Source organism: Protopterus annectens, chromosome 1.part1, assembly GCF_019279795.1.
Source record: "Protopterus annectens isolate FY-2018-M chromosome 1.part1, PAN1.0, whole genome shotgun sequence".
Taxonomy (NCBI): domain Eukaryota; kingdom Metazoa; phylum Chordata; order Ceratodontiformes; family Protopteridae; genus Protopterus; species Protopterus annectens.
The window spans coordinates 1,406,305,624-1,406,320,005 of record NC_056726.1 but is presented as its reverse complement, the minus strand read 5'-3'; the positions used below and the strand labels follow the sequence as shown (position 1 = coordinate 1,406,320,005).

Here is a 14,382-nt window from a genome sequence, read left to right as displayed (position 1 = left end):
TATATAACACTCATGCTGAAGAATCCACTCCTTAAGTGACTGGCTGGTCTTTCCAACATAAAAATGTGAGCAATCATTACAGGATACTAGGTATACAGATTCACACGTTTACAATCATCATACAAGTGGAGAGCAAATCTTCTCTTGGTGACAGGATGAACAATAAAGTTATTACCGATATGTGTGCAGGCTCCAAGTAAACAGTATGTAAAAGTTCTCACATGCTTAGATTTAAAACTACAGTTAGAATACACCCTCTCTGCCTTGTGGGATCTCCAGAGGAGTCTTGAGAAAAATCGGGAGACTTATGGAACCACATTTTCTTACCTCCTTTCTGGTTCCTAGAAAAGGTCCTTTGAGAAGGTGAAAACTGTATCCCTATGCAAGAGGAAGTTTTCCCATCTTTCTCACTCCTGAAGAGAGTGTGCTTTATCTTGGGGCCACAAAGGGTCGATCCAACAAAGGAAGCATTGATGAAGGATGTCTTAAAGGTTTCAAAAAATCTCATAAGTGCATTCAGGCATACCTTTGTACTGTAATACCTGTGCCTGTGGCTCTAGAACCCCCCCCCCCACATCCTATTAAAAATCAAACGCATGGAGGCATTAGAAAGGGACTGTATGAATCCACCGTTTAATTGTTCTCTGCAGACATGGACCCACAGAGGGATTTGAAAAGCTCCTTAATCAAGTCCTTCTGAAAATTTGTGTGTGTCAAGTAATTCAGCGACTGAAACATGCTTCCCATATCTGTCCAGGGCCCTAGACTCTCTATTAAGAGTGTGAACAGATGAGCTCTACTCAGCTAGCTCCTTTTTGGTGGCTGCTGCTACCACCACAGCATCCATAGAAGGCTTCCTGCTCCAATGAGCATGGTCTTCAGGGACTACTAAATATTTTGCAAGTTTCTTTGGAATCAGTTCTGCCACATCCAGTTCCTTCCATGCTTGACAAGAAATATGGTCAATCATCTCATCAGCTGTGGCTACAACCCAGGAAGTAGATGAGCCAGTGCCAAAAACTGAGAGGAAAACAGATTGCTCTTGAAAAGAGGCTTCAGAAGAACAATCACCTTTCTGCCTCAATAATTTGAGAATTTCTCTGAAAAAGTCCAAAAGGGTTGATCTAGGGGACACCCTAACCTTCATCAAAACCTGTATTTTCCATGAGAAACTCCTGTGGAGAGTCAACATGCCTCCTATTACATGTATGCTTCTGAGGAGCTTCAACTGGGAGATGTTTTGAGGAAGACTTGAAAGTCTGAGGAGTGTCCTGAACAAGGACAGTCTCAAAACTAATGTGCATTGGTTGCCCCAGTGGAACAGACTGAGTAGGATCAGTACCCAGGGGCTGACAGTTGTGGTGAGGGCGCTCTCTACAGCCTCAAAGGCAGAAGACAAAGGAGAACACAAAACCACTCTGGCTGGAGTTGAAGCTATGAAACCAGAATGGCCAAGAGTGTCTCCTCAACCCTGCTCTAAGACTGAAATTGGAGCAGAGTACCAAACCTCTGAAAAAATTAGATGGCTCCAAAACTCTCAGGGTCAAGCCCCTTGCCCAGATTTTTCACTGAAGTTTCATCTTGGAGATCCATCTGGCCCCAACGAGGTTGGAGCCAACTGGATCAGAGAAGATGCAAGAGTCAAATAAGCCCAAAAATTTGGATCTGACGAGACAATCCTGGCAGTCTTGAATTACAGGGGGGATGGACGATGGCTCAAAGCTAGCAGGTCTGATAGAAGATGGAGCAAGAAGAACTCCCGACTGAATATGGGTCCTGAAGAACTTCCTCATTACTCTGTCCACATCAGCCACTGAAAAGCTGCCAGTAGATCTGAATGATGAATGTGTGTGTGTGTGTGGGTGTGTGTGTGTGTGTGTAATAGAAGCTCTTTTGACTGGTGTATCCTGCAATAATGGGGAATGTAACCTGGAAGTTATTGACTCTGGAGAAAGTCGTGGAGTCATGGAAGAGGTCGAAGACAGATCCAATGGAACAGACTGATCCAAAGACACCTTAGCTACCACAGCTAAAGAGGGAACAGAGGAAAGAAAGCAGTTATGGGACTACTTCCCAGACTGTGTAACCTCTTCTTTTTATCTCCCCTCTCCTCTCTGTGCTGGTCTGAAGGCTTCTTTCCAGATGGGAAGCTCCACAGGCAGATGGCTAAAGAGTTTGAGGGATGACACCTTTGAGGACTACTTTGTTCCGATGCATGACCACTGCCCTTTATCCAAAGGCACTGCAAATGTCACAATCCTCATCTAAGTGACTAGCTCCCAAACAATAAACACACTTGCCATTAGAATCTGAATTAGGCATCTTATGGTCACAATAAACATTTCTTAAACCTAGTAAGTTTATCTGCCATGTCAAAGGTGAACAAGTACAACAACAATAAACAAAGCAAAATGTTTGAAGAAGAAACCCTAAGAAAAACCCTATAAAGCAGAGAGTAACAACAGTAGCACATCTACAGTGGTAATACAAGATAGCAGGCAAAAACACAGGTAGGAGTAGTAGAAAATTCCACTTGGCCAAGAAAGCTAACAACCAACTAGCCAACTATTTATTTTTTACAGGAAAGAAGAGATATGAAAAATGAAGAACAAAAGACTGAAAAGAACAGCACTAAGGTACTGATATGACAGACAAAAAAGGCTTTACACTTAATTCAAATCCTGAGTCACATAATCCACAACTGAACACACAGAGTGTCAAATAAGATCTGAGGTACGGTTAAGGTTGTCATAGGATTATGGGTAAGGGGAGGAGCCTGAGCTACAGATGCTAAGTCTGGATAACAGCCTTAGTCGGATCCAAAACCTATCAGTTACAGAATGGGCAGAAAAGACAACATTAGATCATATTTTAACCTTTGGCTGTTAGACATGCTTCTTTACCCCCCCCCCTTAGGACAGCCAGCTGTATGTGGTTCTGATATCTGATAGCAAAGAAAACGAAAAAAATTATTACAGTAACATTTTCAACATGTTACTTCTTTACAGTACACTGCTCCTATAGAAGCTATAACGACCCTCAGTGCACACCTCTGCAGTTTGTGAGGAAATACAAGGAAATAATGATCACTGTCCCCAGCCCAACACAAAACAAAGTGACTTCTGAGGTTTAGGAGGGAATTTAAAAAATGATATTTTCCCCAGTTCCCATACAATCTGCAGCAACTTCTGTGCACATCACTGAGCAGGGCTAGCTTTAGGCTAGATGGCTTTCAGGGTAGAGGCAACTACTAAGCCTATATTAAAATCTGCGTATATATCCTTGAGATGTGGGGATCACCAGGTCCTCAAAAGCTCGAAGGTTGGATGTTCTGTGATGCATTTTATTCCATACTTTTTGAGAGACAGATGCGTGAAGTGACTAGGAGACAATTACTTTCTTCCAGACAACCTCCATTAAGCAGTCATAACCATATCTCTGTACAGTGCAGATGTCTGATTGTGATAAGAGGACAGCCGTGTAATGTATTTCACCTTTGTTCCGAAACACAGTTGCCACCCATTAAAGGATTCTAGATTGCTCCACACAAATCACTTATTATTCTGGCTTTGCAGGGCTAAAGTAAAACAACGGCAGACACGAGGGGCATATTATAGAAGGGGTTATTTGGGCAGCTGCCAGTAGCCCATGGCTGGCCACCCTTTATACTATTTTGCCCAAATGTAATAAGAAAGTAGTGGTTAAGTTCAGCGCACTGCTAACTCACTATAGTTAGCCTGTATGCTAAACTTAACAGGCACTAACAATATAAACAGCCTTTGTTTCTTTTGGTTAAAGAAATGTATTTAAATACCTCTTTGAGAATTTATATCTAACTCATCTCTACCTTTACTTATGCACAGTACCCATAAAATCATGGCAATGTGCCACATATGTTTACAAGCGGTTTCAGCTGCTCATGGTATTATTTGAATACATCTTTTTCACAGACAGCCCCAGCAATTATAGCTACTTTGTCTGTGTGCATCTTAAATGGCCCCTATGCCTCATTATTTTTGACTTTTTCCTGAACCTTCATCAAACAAATTAAATGTACTGACAAAATTATCTGGTTGACCACTGCCAGCACCTTTCTGAAAAAGGAACTTACTGTACCCACCAATGGAAATTTCAGCTTCTGCCTTCACACAGCATCTGTATTTGAACACTGCAATGGCTCTGCTCTGCCCACAGACTTGAATGGTCAAGTCAGCTGTAGCACCTTCCCTGGGATGCCCACCGTGGGCAAGTTGTTTTTTAAAAATAATTTTTTTGAGCAATGAAATGCTGTGTTTCATTGCTTTAACAAATAAATGTAGAAAGTACACCCCTAAAGAACAGTCCTAGGCAGTTGTCTAGTTTGCCTACGCACAACACTGGCCCTGATGACACAGTTAAGTAGCTCCAAAGTTACCAAATGGCAAAATTTCTGAAATATAGAAGAACTTTCTGAATAGTCACACCAAGTACATGATATCTATATGTAGGAAAGCAAGTTTGCTTTCACCATCAAGTCTAAAGGATACATGCCCAAATAAAGTGGTGCTTTCTTTAATGTTCCATTATAGTGGAAAATGCACAACATGAGAATTACATCTGGAAAAAAAAAGAAATATTAATTGCACATAACCTTCTGCAGAACAATCAAATGACCAACCATTTTTCTGATGTATCAAAAGCGAGAATACTCCAGTTCTTTGGATAATAGTACATTCTCTGTACTAACATTGCTGTGATTACTAAGTTTCCTTACCTGAATTCTGCACAAAGAGCTACGTCCATTGATGTGACGTTGCGGCAACAACTGACTTAACAGCATGACATTACTGTTCAGAGAGATTACCTAAACTCCTTCTTGGAAAAGTCACACTATAAAAGAACTACAATGAGAACATTTACCTGGCTTTAGGTCTCAGAAACATTCCAGGTCCTCAGAATGAGATAGAAGTTTATTGGCCACATACTCCACTGTACATGAAAGCCAGCTATCAAAACACTTCTTACCCTTTACCTTCCATCTTTTGTAATTTCTTTACATAAAAGGCATATAATTGGGTACCTACTACAAGTCTGCAGTGGTATACTTTAAATACGTAATTTATATTTGATTTACATACTTCATACTATATTGGCAAAGAAGCCCAAAGGAGAAGTATGAGCTTACTGAAAGTTCATTAATTGCAATGTCAATATAATTTACTGAAACTTTAGTTCATATACAAATTACATAACTTTCATATACTGATTTAGAATCAGGGAGTTAAAATACTGGCATCCTAGAATTTTAATGCTATACTATTTTTGGGGCTGAAAATTAAAATTATTTTATAAAGGGACACCGCTAACGTTTAGTTTTTGTTAATGTGTTAAGCTAAATGGGTGGATCTTACCCAATTCCTGCCTTTATACATACACTCTTGATCTACTTATCAACACCCTCTTGATCTACTGATCAACACCCTATTGATACAACACTTCCTCCATGACTACAACTTCATTTTTGAGGCTAGATCAGGGAAACAATCAGGTGTGAACACTTCTGTCCAGACAGTACAGTTTTGTACCTACCATAAATGTAGATGTTAGAGTGTTCACACTGCTGCACTCATCACACTTGGGTTATCCTGCCATCAGGCGGTCCCGCAGTCGGCCCGAGTTCCAAAGTCTTGGTCCGGCGTCGGTTGCTGTCGCTTCTTCCCTGACGTCAGTGCGCCAGGGGTATATAAGAGGCATCCATTTTCTTCAGTTTTTCTTGCCCCAGATGTCAGGTGCCCCCTAGTAGGTGGGCAATACATATTGCCAATGAAACATGTACAGAAAATACAAATAATACCTTCAGTTACAAGCAAATACACCACAAAGGTTGTATCAGAAAGAAAGGTATAGAAAAGTTCAGCTAGTTCAGAGGGGATGGTGGGAGGGTAACCTGGACTGCAGCAGTGTGAACACTCGAACATCTACATTTATGGTAGGTACAAAACAGTACTATGTTCATCGTGTTACACTGCTGCAGTCATCACACCTGGGTTGAATCCCAAAGCTAAGGATGGGTGGTGGAGTTAAAAAGGGTTTGGAGAAGCTAGTAGGCTCTGCAGAACTGCAGTGGCAAAACCAGCTCTAGTCTTAGAATATAGAGGTAAGTGATAGTGCTTGGTGAAGGTGTGCACTGAACTCCAAGTTGCAGCTTCCAAAATATCCTTGGTTGGTACCCCCCTGAGAAAGGCTGTTGATGTAGCTGTAGCCCTGGTGGAGTGGGACCTAATGCTAGCACAGATCGGTTTCCCATGACGTGTGTAACAGAAATGTATACAATGCCCTATCCATTTTGAAATGGCCTGTTTTGAGATCGCTTTTCCTTGTGATCCTGCAGCATAGGATACAAAGAGCTGGTCAGATTTTCTGAAAGCCTTGGTTTTATCCAAGTAGTAACGTAATTGCCTGTGAATGTCCAAAGAGTGCAGGAGTCTTTCTCCTTTGTTCTGGGGGTTTGGGAAAAAGGTGGGCTAATGAATGTTTTGGTTTAGGGCCACACTGGATACCACCTTTGGCATAAAGGAAGGGTTAGCCCATAGAGCGACTCTGTCTTGATGAAAAATGAGGAAAGGCTCCACTGCCATTAGGGCCTGTAGCTCTGAGACTCTTCTAGCTGAAGTTATTGCTAGTAGCAGGGCAGTTTTCCATGATAGAAACTTTAACTCGGCTGAATTAGCTGGTTCAAAGGGCGGCAGTGTAAGCTTTTCCAGAACAAAGTTGAGACCCCAAGTTGGTGTTGGTGCTCTCCTGGGCGTTCTTATGTTCTTAGCCCCTCTGACATACTGTCTTAGGAGTGGATGTGAAAATAAAGGAGGATCCAGGTTGTAGTGAGCTGAAATCGCTGAGGCGTGGATCTTAATAGATGAAAAAGAAAGTCCTTTGTGCAACATCTCAGTTAAGTATTGTAGAATCTGAGGAATGTTTAGAGCAAAGGGATTTTGGCCTTTAGCCTGGTTCCAGGCATAAAATCTTTTCCATTTGTCTGAATAGGCTTTCCTGGTGCTGGGCCTCCTGGCCTCCAGAATGACATCCATAACAGCTTTAGTTAGAGGTGTTGGCTGGTTGTTTTGGTAATTTGCCATGCAGCCAGATTTAAAGTCTTGAGCTGGCTGTGTAGAATCTGACTGTTTTGCTGAGTGAGCAGGTGAGGAATTTGGGGTAAAATCCACGGTGAGCCGTGGGCCATGTTCCTTAGTACTGGATACCAGTGCTGGCATGGCCAGTCTGGAGCAAGGAGTATCATTTGTGGTCTCTCTAATCTGACTTTCAGCAGCACCTTTGCTAGAAGAGGCAGTGGAGGAAAGGCATACACTGTTAATGTTTTCCAAATGAATGAGAGGGCGTCCACCTTCCAAGCTAGTGGGTGGAATGTCCTTGTGCAGAATTTTCAAAGTTGGTAGTTTTGGGGGTTGGCAAACAGATCTATGTCTGGGCGTCCCCATTTTTGAGTTATCATTGCAAATACTTGTGGATCCAGTTTCCACTCGTGGGGATCCATGATGTCTGCCAATGTGTTTTTCTTTCCTGGCAGGAATTGTGCTTGTAGTTGAACTTGGTAAGTCAGTGCTGTGTTCCACAAGGTCATTGCTTGCCTGCATAGGGGGTAGGAGTGTGTGCCCCCTTGCTTGTTTATGTACCACATAACTGTGGTATTGTCCATCTTTATTAGGAGTTGTCCTGGATGCAAGAGGTCCTTGAAAGCTGTTAGGGCATTCTGTACAGCTAGCATTTCTTTTTGATAGATATGCAGATGCCTTTGATCTGTGTTCCATTTGCCCTGAATGCACTGTCCTGCCATGTGTGCTCCCCAGGCATAGTCCGATGCATCTGTTGTTATAGTTTGCCTGGCTGTGGGCAAGGTAAAAGGCTGACCCTTGTTGAGGTGACATGCCTGTGCCCAACATAGGAACTCCTGTTGAAGGCAGGGAATGAGTGGTATCATTGTTTCAAAGCTTTGGCTGTGCTGTGTCCATATGCTCTTCAGGTACCATTGTAATTTCCTCATACGCAGTTTTGCAAATGGTATTAGGAGTATGCAAGATGCCATGAATCCCAAGGCCTGCAGAATTTTTCTTGCAGGGAGTTGGGTCTTTGTTGCCATCATTTTGAAGTATTGAGTCAGCTGTTGTTGCTTGTCTGGCGTGAGATAAGCCATCTGGGCCGTTGTATTCAAGCTGGCACCCAGGAATGTTATGTTCTGTGAGGGCACTAGTTTTGATTTCTTTTCATTTACTGTGTACCCTAGGCAACTTAAAAGGTGTTTGACAAATGCCAGATGCTTTAAAAGAATGTCCTTACTTTCTGCCTGAATAAGGCAGTCGTCCAGGTATGGGTATATTTGAATTCCTCTTTGTCTGCAGTATGCAATTACTGGTGCCAGGCATTTTGTGAAGACCCTGGGCGCAGTAGATAAGCCAAAGGGCAGTGCAGAGAATTGATAATGAGTTGAACCTGCAATGAAACGGAGGTATCTTCTGCAATTTTGTCTGATAGGGACATGCAGGTATGCCTCCTTGAGATCCAACGTTACTAGCCAAGCCTTCTTGCCCAGCATGGGAAGAAGCTGCTGTAGTGTTAGCATCTTAAATTTGGGTACTTGGAGATAGGTGTTTAGAATTGAAAGGTCCAGAATGGGTCTCCAGGCTTTGTCCTTTCTGGGGACTAGAAAGAGTCTTGAGTAAAATCCTTGTCCTTGCTCCTGTGCGGTTACCTGTTGAATGGCTGTCATGTTCATGAGAGTTGTAATTTGTTTTTTTGCCTCCGCCCATTGATTTGGTGGCAGGTTTGGCATTTCTTTTATCCTTGGCAAGGTGTGAAAGTGGAATCTGTATCCTTGTGAAACAATGTTTAGGACCCATTTGTCTTTTGTAATGATGTGTCAGTTGTCTGCAAAAAAATGCTAATTTTCCTCCCAAGGGAGCTGCCAAGAGAGATTTGTTTGGCAGTCTGAGGGTTAAGTCATGTGTTTGTCTTCTGTTAACTTGGGGCCTGTCTTCTCCTCCTTTCTGGGTAGCGGCACCCCATTGGCGAGGTTTGTAAGGGCCTTGTGACTGTCCTCTGCCCCTTGGGCATCTGTATTTGCCCCTCTGTGGTCTGTTAGATGCTGGAAAGGACCAGTTTTTTGTTGGGCAATTTCTGCTGAACCGAGGGGGTTGAACCTGTAAAAAAAATCTTTGACCGTCTGCATAGATTTTGCCTTATCCTCCATTTTCTTTAAAACCTCTTCTGCCTTTACACCAAATAAAACATCCTGGTGTAAAAGGTGCATCCAATAACTTTGCTTTAACATGATCAGGCAGGGTTTGTTCTTTTAACCAAGCATGTCTACGTATGACAGACCCAGTCACTGCTGCTCTACAGGAAGCTTCCAATGAATCAAATCCACATTATAAAGTATGTTTGCCCACCTGTTCAGCTGCATGTAACAGATCCTGCATTTCCTTGAAATCAGGCTGCTCTGAATGTGTGTTCATTTTTTGTTTTAATTGAGACATTAGGAATTGCTGATATTTTAGCATGTGAAATTGGCAATTTAAGGATCTCATAGCTGGAGTAGCTGAGGTGTATATCTTCTTTCCCCATCTATCTAGTGCTCTGGAATCCCTTTCAGAGGGTGCAGGATTTTTAGCAATGGAGGCCTTAACCCCTTTGGGACCCGGGGAAATTGTTTCTGGGTCAGCAACAGGGCTTTTATATAGGAATTTGTGTGAGTCAGGGACTCTGTAGTATCTGTCTGGTTTGGCTGGAGCAGGAGGTAGAGAGTCTGGATTACGACTAGATTCTAGGTAAACATCATCCACAACGTCTAACACAAAAGGGATAACAAGTGGTCTGTGCTGGGGAAGTAAAAGGAACTTTCGGAGCCTTTTCTTAGAATCAGAATAATCCTGGCCTTCCCAGTGGAAATGTTCCCTCATGGTATGTAAAGTTTCCCCAAAAGAGTAGTCTTCTGGAGGAGATGCTGAGGGAATAGACAATTCAGCATCAGAATCTTCATAAGGGGGAAAAGTGTATTCCTGTTACTCAGAAGAATCTGAGGAAATTGAAACCTGGTCAGAGGAAGCAAAATCCTCCTCTTGTCTTGGCCTTTTTTCAGGAGGGGGATGGGAACCCCTGATTAGGGTAATTAAATCTTCAGCCATCTTAAGCATCTGTTTCTTAGGCATGGGGCCTTGTACTGGAGTCTGAAGTACAAGCTTTTTAGTTTTTAATGGAGTTTTTAGCTTAGCATAAGATTTAATGGTGAGTGTAGTCAGTCTGAAGACACCTTCTGCAACCGAAGGCGTTTCTACTGCACCGGAATCTCCTTCTGCTGTGAGTCGGAAGGGCCTAAAGAAGAAGGCTGCGCCAGCCTAGTACTCTCCGCTTGTGAATCAGAAGCCATCTGGGGTTCTAAATCAGCAGTCATCAGGGGCTGCGTAGGCACCTCACTGAAAACCGGAGAACCGGCGACAGACCCAGCAGAGGCCTCGGAGTCTGATTTGGGTCTAGGCCGCCTATCCTTATTCTTGCATTTTTTATGCATGCCGGTCGTCGGTTGCTCTGATGGCATGGTATAATTAAATTTCCTACCAAAGTAATGTCGGGCGAAATCAAACCGACATTTGATAGTTCATTTATTAAACCTAGCACAAAACTGACAACCTGTGACGTCGTGGTCTGGGCCTAGGCAAGGAATACAAAAAGAATTAAAGTCCTTATGAAATATTTGCTTCCCACAAGAAATGCAATTGTTAACTTTTTCTGACATTGGACTGAGGCAAGAAAAGGTTCCCCAATGGGGTACTTAGCTTTATTGAAGACTTCGGTCTGAAATTCGATTTGAAAATCTCAGGAGTTGGCCGACCTGCACTTGCGAACTGCTTCTGCTTCGGGCACCGTGCGGCAAGAAAGACAGAAGAAAATGGCGTATGATGCCTCTTATATACCCCTGGCGCACTGACGTCAGGGAAGAAGTGACAGCAACCGACGCTGGACCAAGACTTTGGAACTCGGGCCGACTGCGGGACTGCCTGATGGCAGGATAACCCAAGTGTGATGACTGCAGCAGTGTAACACGATGAACAACTTACATAAACATCACCACAAAAGCTCGGCAAATGCTACATCAGACACAGATGCCAAATGGTTACTTACCAAGATTCCTCTCCTCAATAATAACCCATTCTTTTAGCCACAACTTATCACCATTATCCCCCATCAGAAATGTCACTCCCTTCTTCATAATGTCATTACCAAAATTAAGCCCCCAAAATCCATCCTGATGTTAGTGACTTTAATATTGGGCACAATTAGAAACAATCGTCATCTCCAACCGACAGTTCCCATTATTGCACCCTCGGAAACTCTGCAAAGCAAGCAAGCAATTCTTAGGCACAAATCAAAAGCACTTGGATCTATACAACTCTCACTACAAAACTCTGGCATGAAGCAACCCTTTGTTTGGTTGCAAAGCACCTAACCATAGCATCCATTAAGACTGTATTCAATGTGCCAAGAAACACCTCTTAGTAGCGAACTTTGGAGCATGACAAACGAGGACTAGGAATTAGAAGGGTAAAGTCAAACAATGTTGATATGCACAACACAGCATTATTTTACAAGAACAGACTAAGGGAATACAGATTTAGTAAAGGGTAATGTTTTTCATTCAGTTCTGTAAAATAATATTGCTAAACATTAAAAGTAAATCGAAGATTGTGGGAACTTTCAATAACCAGATGTCATAGCAGGTGTTTGACAAGATTTGAACTCTGATAACCTTGATGAGGTTGAATCTCAAAGGAGTTCCAAGGCCCACTACTGGATGGCAGCATCTCAGTGAAAATCCTCCTAAGACAGGAATAAATGAAAAGAAGTTGTTGCATTTTAAGTTGGTCAAGAATGCAAAAAGTTCACAGTAAGGGTCCTCCCAATGAAATGTATAAGGAACTTGTACTATCAAATGACCGAGATCACTTGTGGAGCATCAACAGGCAACAAGTGAGCTGGCCCACTACAGAACTGCCTTGTCCTGGGATGCGAGAAGCAAAGTGAATGTGAAACGAAGCTAAGGTGCATTCCCAAACCCCCATAGTTTCTAAACAAAGGAACAGTAATGTGTTCCCTCTTTTAACCACTACCATATTGTTAAAATAGGTGGTAACTGCAGTCATGTGCAGGAAGTTCTGGGATGCCTGCAAGGAGAGAAAGATGGCCATCCTTTCCAGAATGCTTTTGTGCATATTGGCGTTGTGGGTCATCTATGTTTCTTGGACCATCCACTTCAAACAATACCCCCCTCACACAACAGCAGCGGCATCCATGTTTTAGGTCACCAGGTGAACAGGGGCTTGAAAGAGTATGCCCACTGAGAGCCCAGACTACTGATTCTGCCAGAAGAGGTACTTTTGTACTTCCTGAATATTTATATCTGAGCATCTAATGTGTCTGTGTGCTTGTCCCATTGCATCTTAAGTGTCTACTGAAGAACACCCATACAGAACCTACGATGAACAGCCATAAAAAGTATGGATGCCCTGAGACCTAGGCTTGAAGACAGACAATTACAGGTACCGAGCTGCCCTGGATTAACTGAACTGTTGACTGGATGGGATGTACCTTGTCCAACAGAAGTAAGTTTGAAAAGACTAAGTGTCCAGAGTGCAGTCTACAAAGCTTATGGTTTGCATGAGCATCATCTAGGACTTTACACTGCTCACCATTATTTTCAAGGACTGGAAAAGCCTCAGGCATGAATCTCTGGTGGCAGCCAGACTACCCACAGTTGTGGCTGCTAACAGCCAGTCACCCAGGTAGGGAAAGACCCTGGAAACTTGCAGCCCAAGAGCCACTGCCTTTACTGATATGCATTTGTAAACACCCTAGGAGCTGTCCTGGCACCAACTGCCAGTGTCCAGAACTGAAAATACTGACCGCTACTTTAAAGTCTAGGACTCTGTGGTAATCTTAATGTGCTCCGCATTAATCTTTGTGGTCCAAAGACCACATCCAGATTACTATGGACAGCCAGGGAAGGATGGGCTACACAGTAAGCCTGTGAGAAGACTCACCGGAAATGTATTTATTTAGAATGCTCAAAATGAACTAGTGCATCTTGTTTGGTCTGTTTGGGATAGGAGCCACCACATAAAGATTCTTCCATATATTTTGCCTGCCAAGGAGAATAATCTTGTCAACTGGTGAAGCCACATAAAAGGATGCCCTGGGGGACTACAGGATAACTTGGTGGGAATAGAAGGGCTCAGTAAGGATGCATTTCATCTCAGAAGTGATGTCTAGGGGTCATTTCATCCTGACCATGTTGAATGCCATTATTTTCCCAAAAGTAGATTCCGCGTGTAGTAAGGGGGGACAATCAGCCCCATGGCCATTGTTAATGTCTGGAGTGGGGAGCTCATCTGGATTGCATCACTGCTTCCTCCTGAATTCAGCCTTAACGCGGATTTGGGAGGGACTGATGCAAACAAAGGGAGAAAGACTGAGGATTGGACACAACCAAAACATTTTGATTTGAGACTTTGGTTTTAGGTTCATAGGTTTATACTAGGCTATCTGCCCTAAGGCATTTATAAGCCTAGCCCAAATTTTAATACCACCCCTTATATGAAAAAATACTGTGCCCATTAGTTTGTTGTGCCTCTGTCCAGCAGTGACACAGATATGATTCTGTAAACCTACGATCTCCCATCCACAGGTCTAGATTTCTCTTGAACAGAGTCAGGTGCTCTGCCTCACATGGACCGGGATTTTATTCCACAGCATAGGAGTCTCTGAGTGATAAATCTATCCCTCCAGCATGTCCTATTTATATCAGTGCTAAGGTTTAAGTCGCTTGCTCTAGTGGTTTTGGTGGATTTGGATTTTTGAGGTGGAGCATGTCCATTAATTCGGGTTGGACATGGCCTTGTATGTCAGGCACATGTCACCTCTGAGCAGACGGTATGCGACTGAATAGAGCTGGAGTTTCTTCAATCTGGCAGCATATGACAGATTTTGGAGTCCTTTATCCTTTTGGTGAGGAACTTTGGGGTCTCTCCAATTGCTGCAGATGTCGGGTGAGATGCATCCCGAATGGGGCATTGTACTATCATTGGTCTGATAAGTGAAGAGTACAGAACAATGACCTCACTAGATCTGGATGTGAATCCTTCATGATCAGGTGGGCAATGTAGAAGGTCTTTCTAACCACTTTAGCAATGTGAGTGTCAAAAGAAAGGCCACTGTCAACCTGGGTCCCCAGGTCCCTGATAACCTCTTCTGTGCTTAGTGGATTGCCACCTATATGGTAGCTTTGGGTTACCTTGTTTTTCCCGAAGGGTATGACTATATATTTTTTGGCGTTTAACT

The 14,382-nt window shown here is 43.0% G+C and overlaps 1 protein-coding gene and 1 long non-coding RNA gene across 2 annotated transcripts in view; both read right to left on the bottom strand.

Annotated features, from left to right (window-relative positions):
- The window catches only part of ROCK2 (Rho associated coiled-coil containing protein kinase 2), a gene marked incomplete in the record, with an annotated part of 2,656,097 nt that overhangs the window by 1,157,287 nt on the left and 1,484,428 nt on the right, over positions 1–14,382 (bottom strand).
- Positions 1–14,382, bottom strand: part of LOC122810715 — a 90,746-nt gene that overhangs the window by 20,238 nt on the left and 56,126 nt on the right. Inside the window, exon 2 of the long non-coding RNA XR_006366121.1 lies at positions 4,527–4,596. This is a non-coding gene — a long non-coding RNA (uncharacterized LOC122810715). The remainder of the gene's footprint in view (positions 1–4,526; positions 4,597–14,382) is intronic.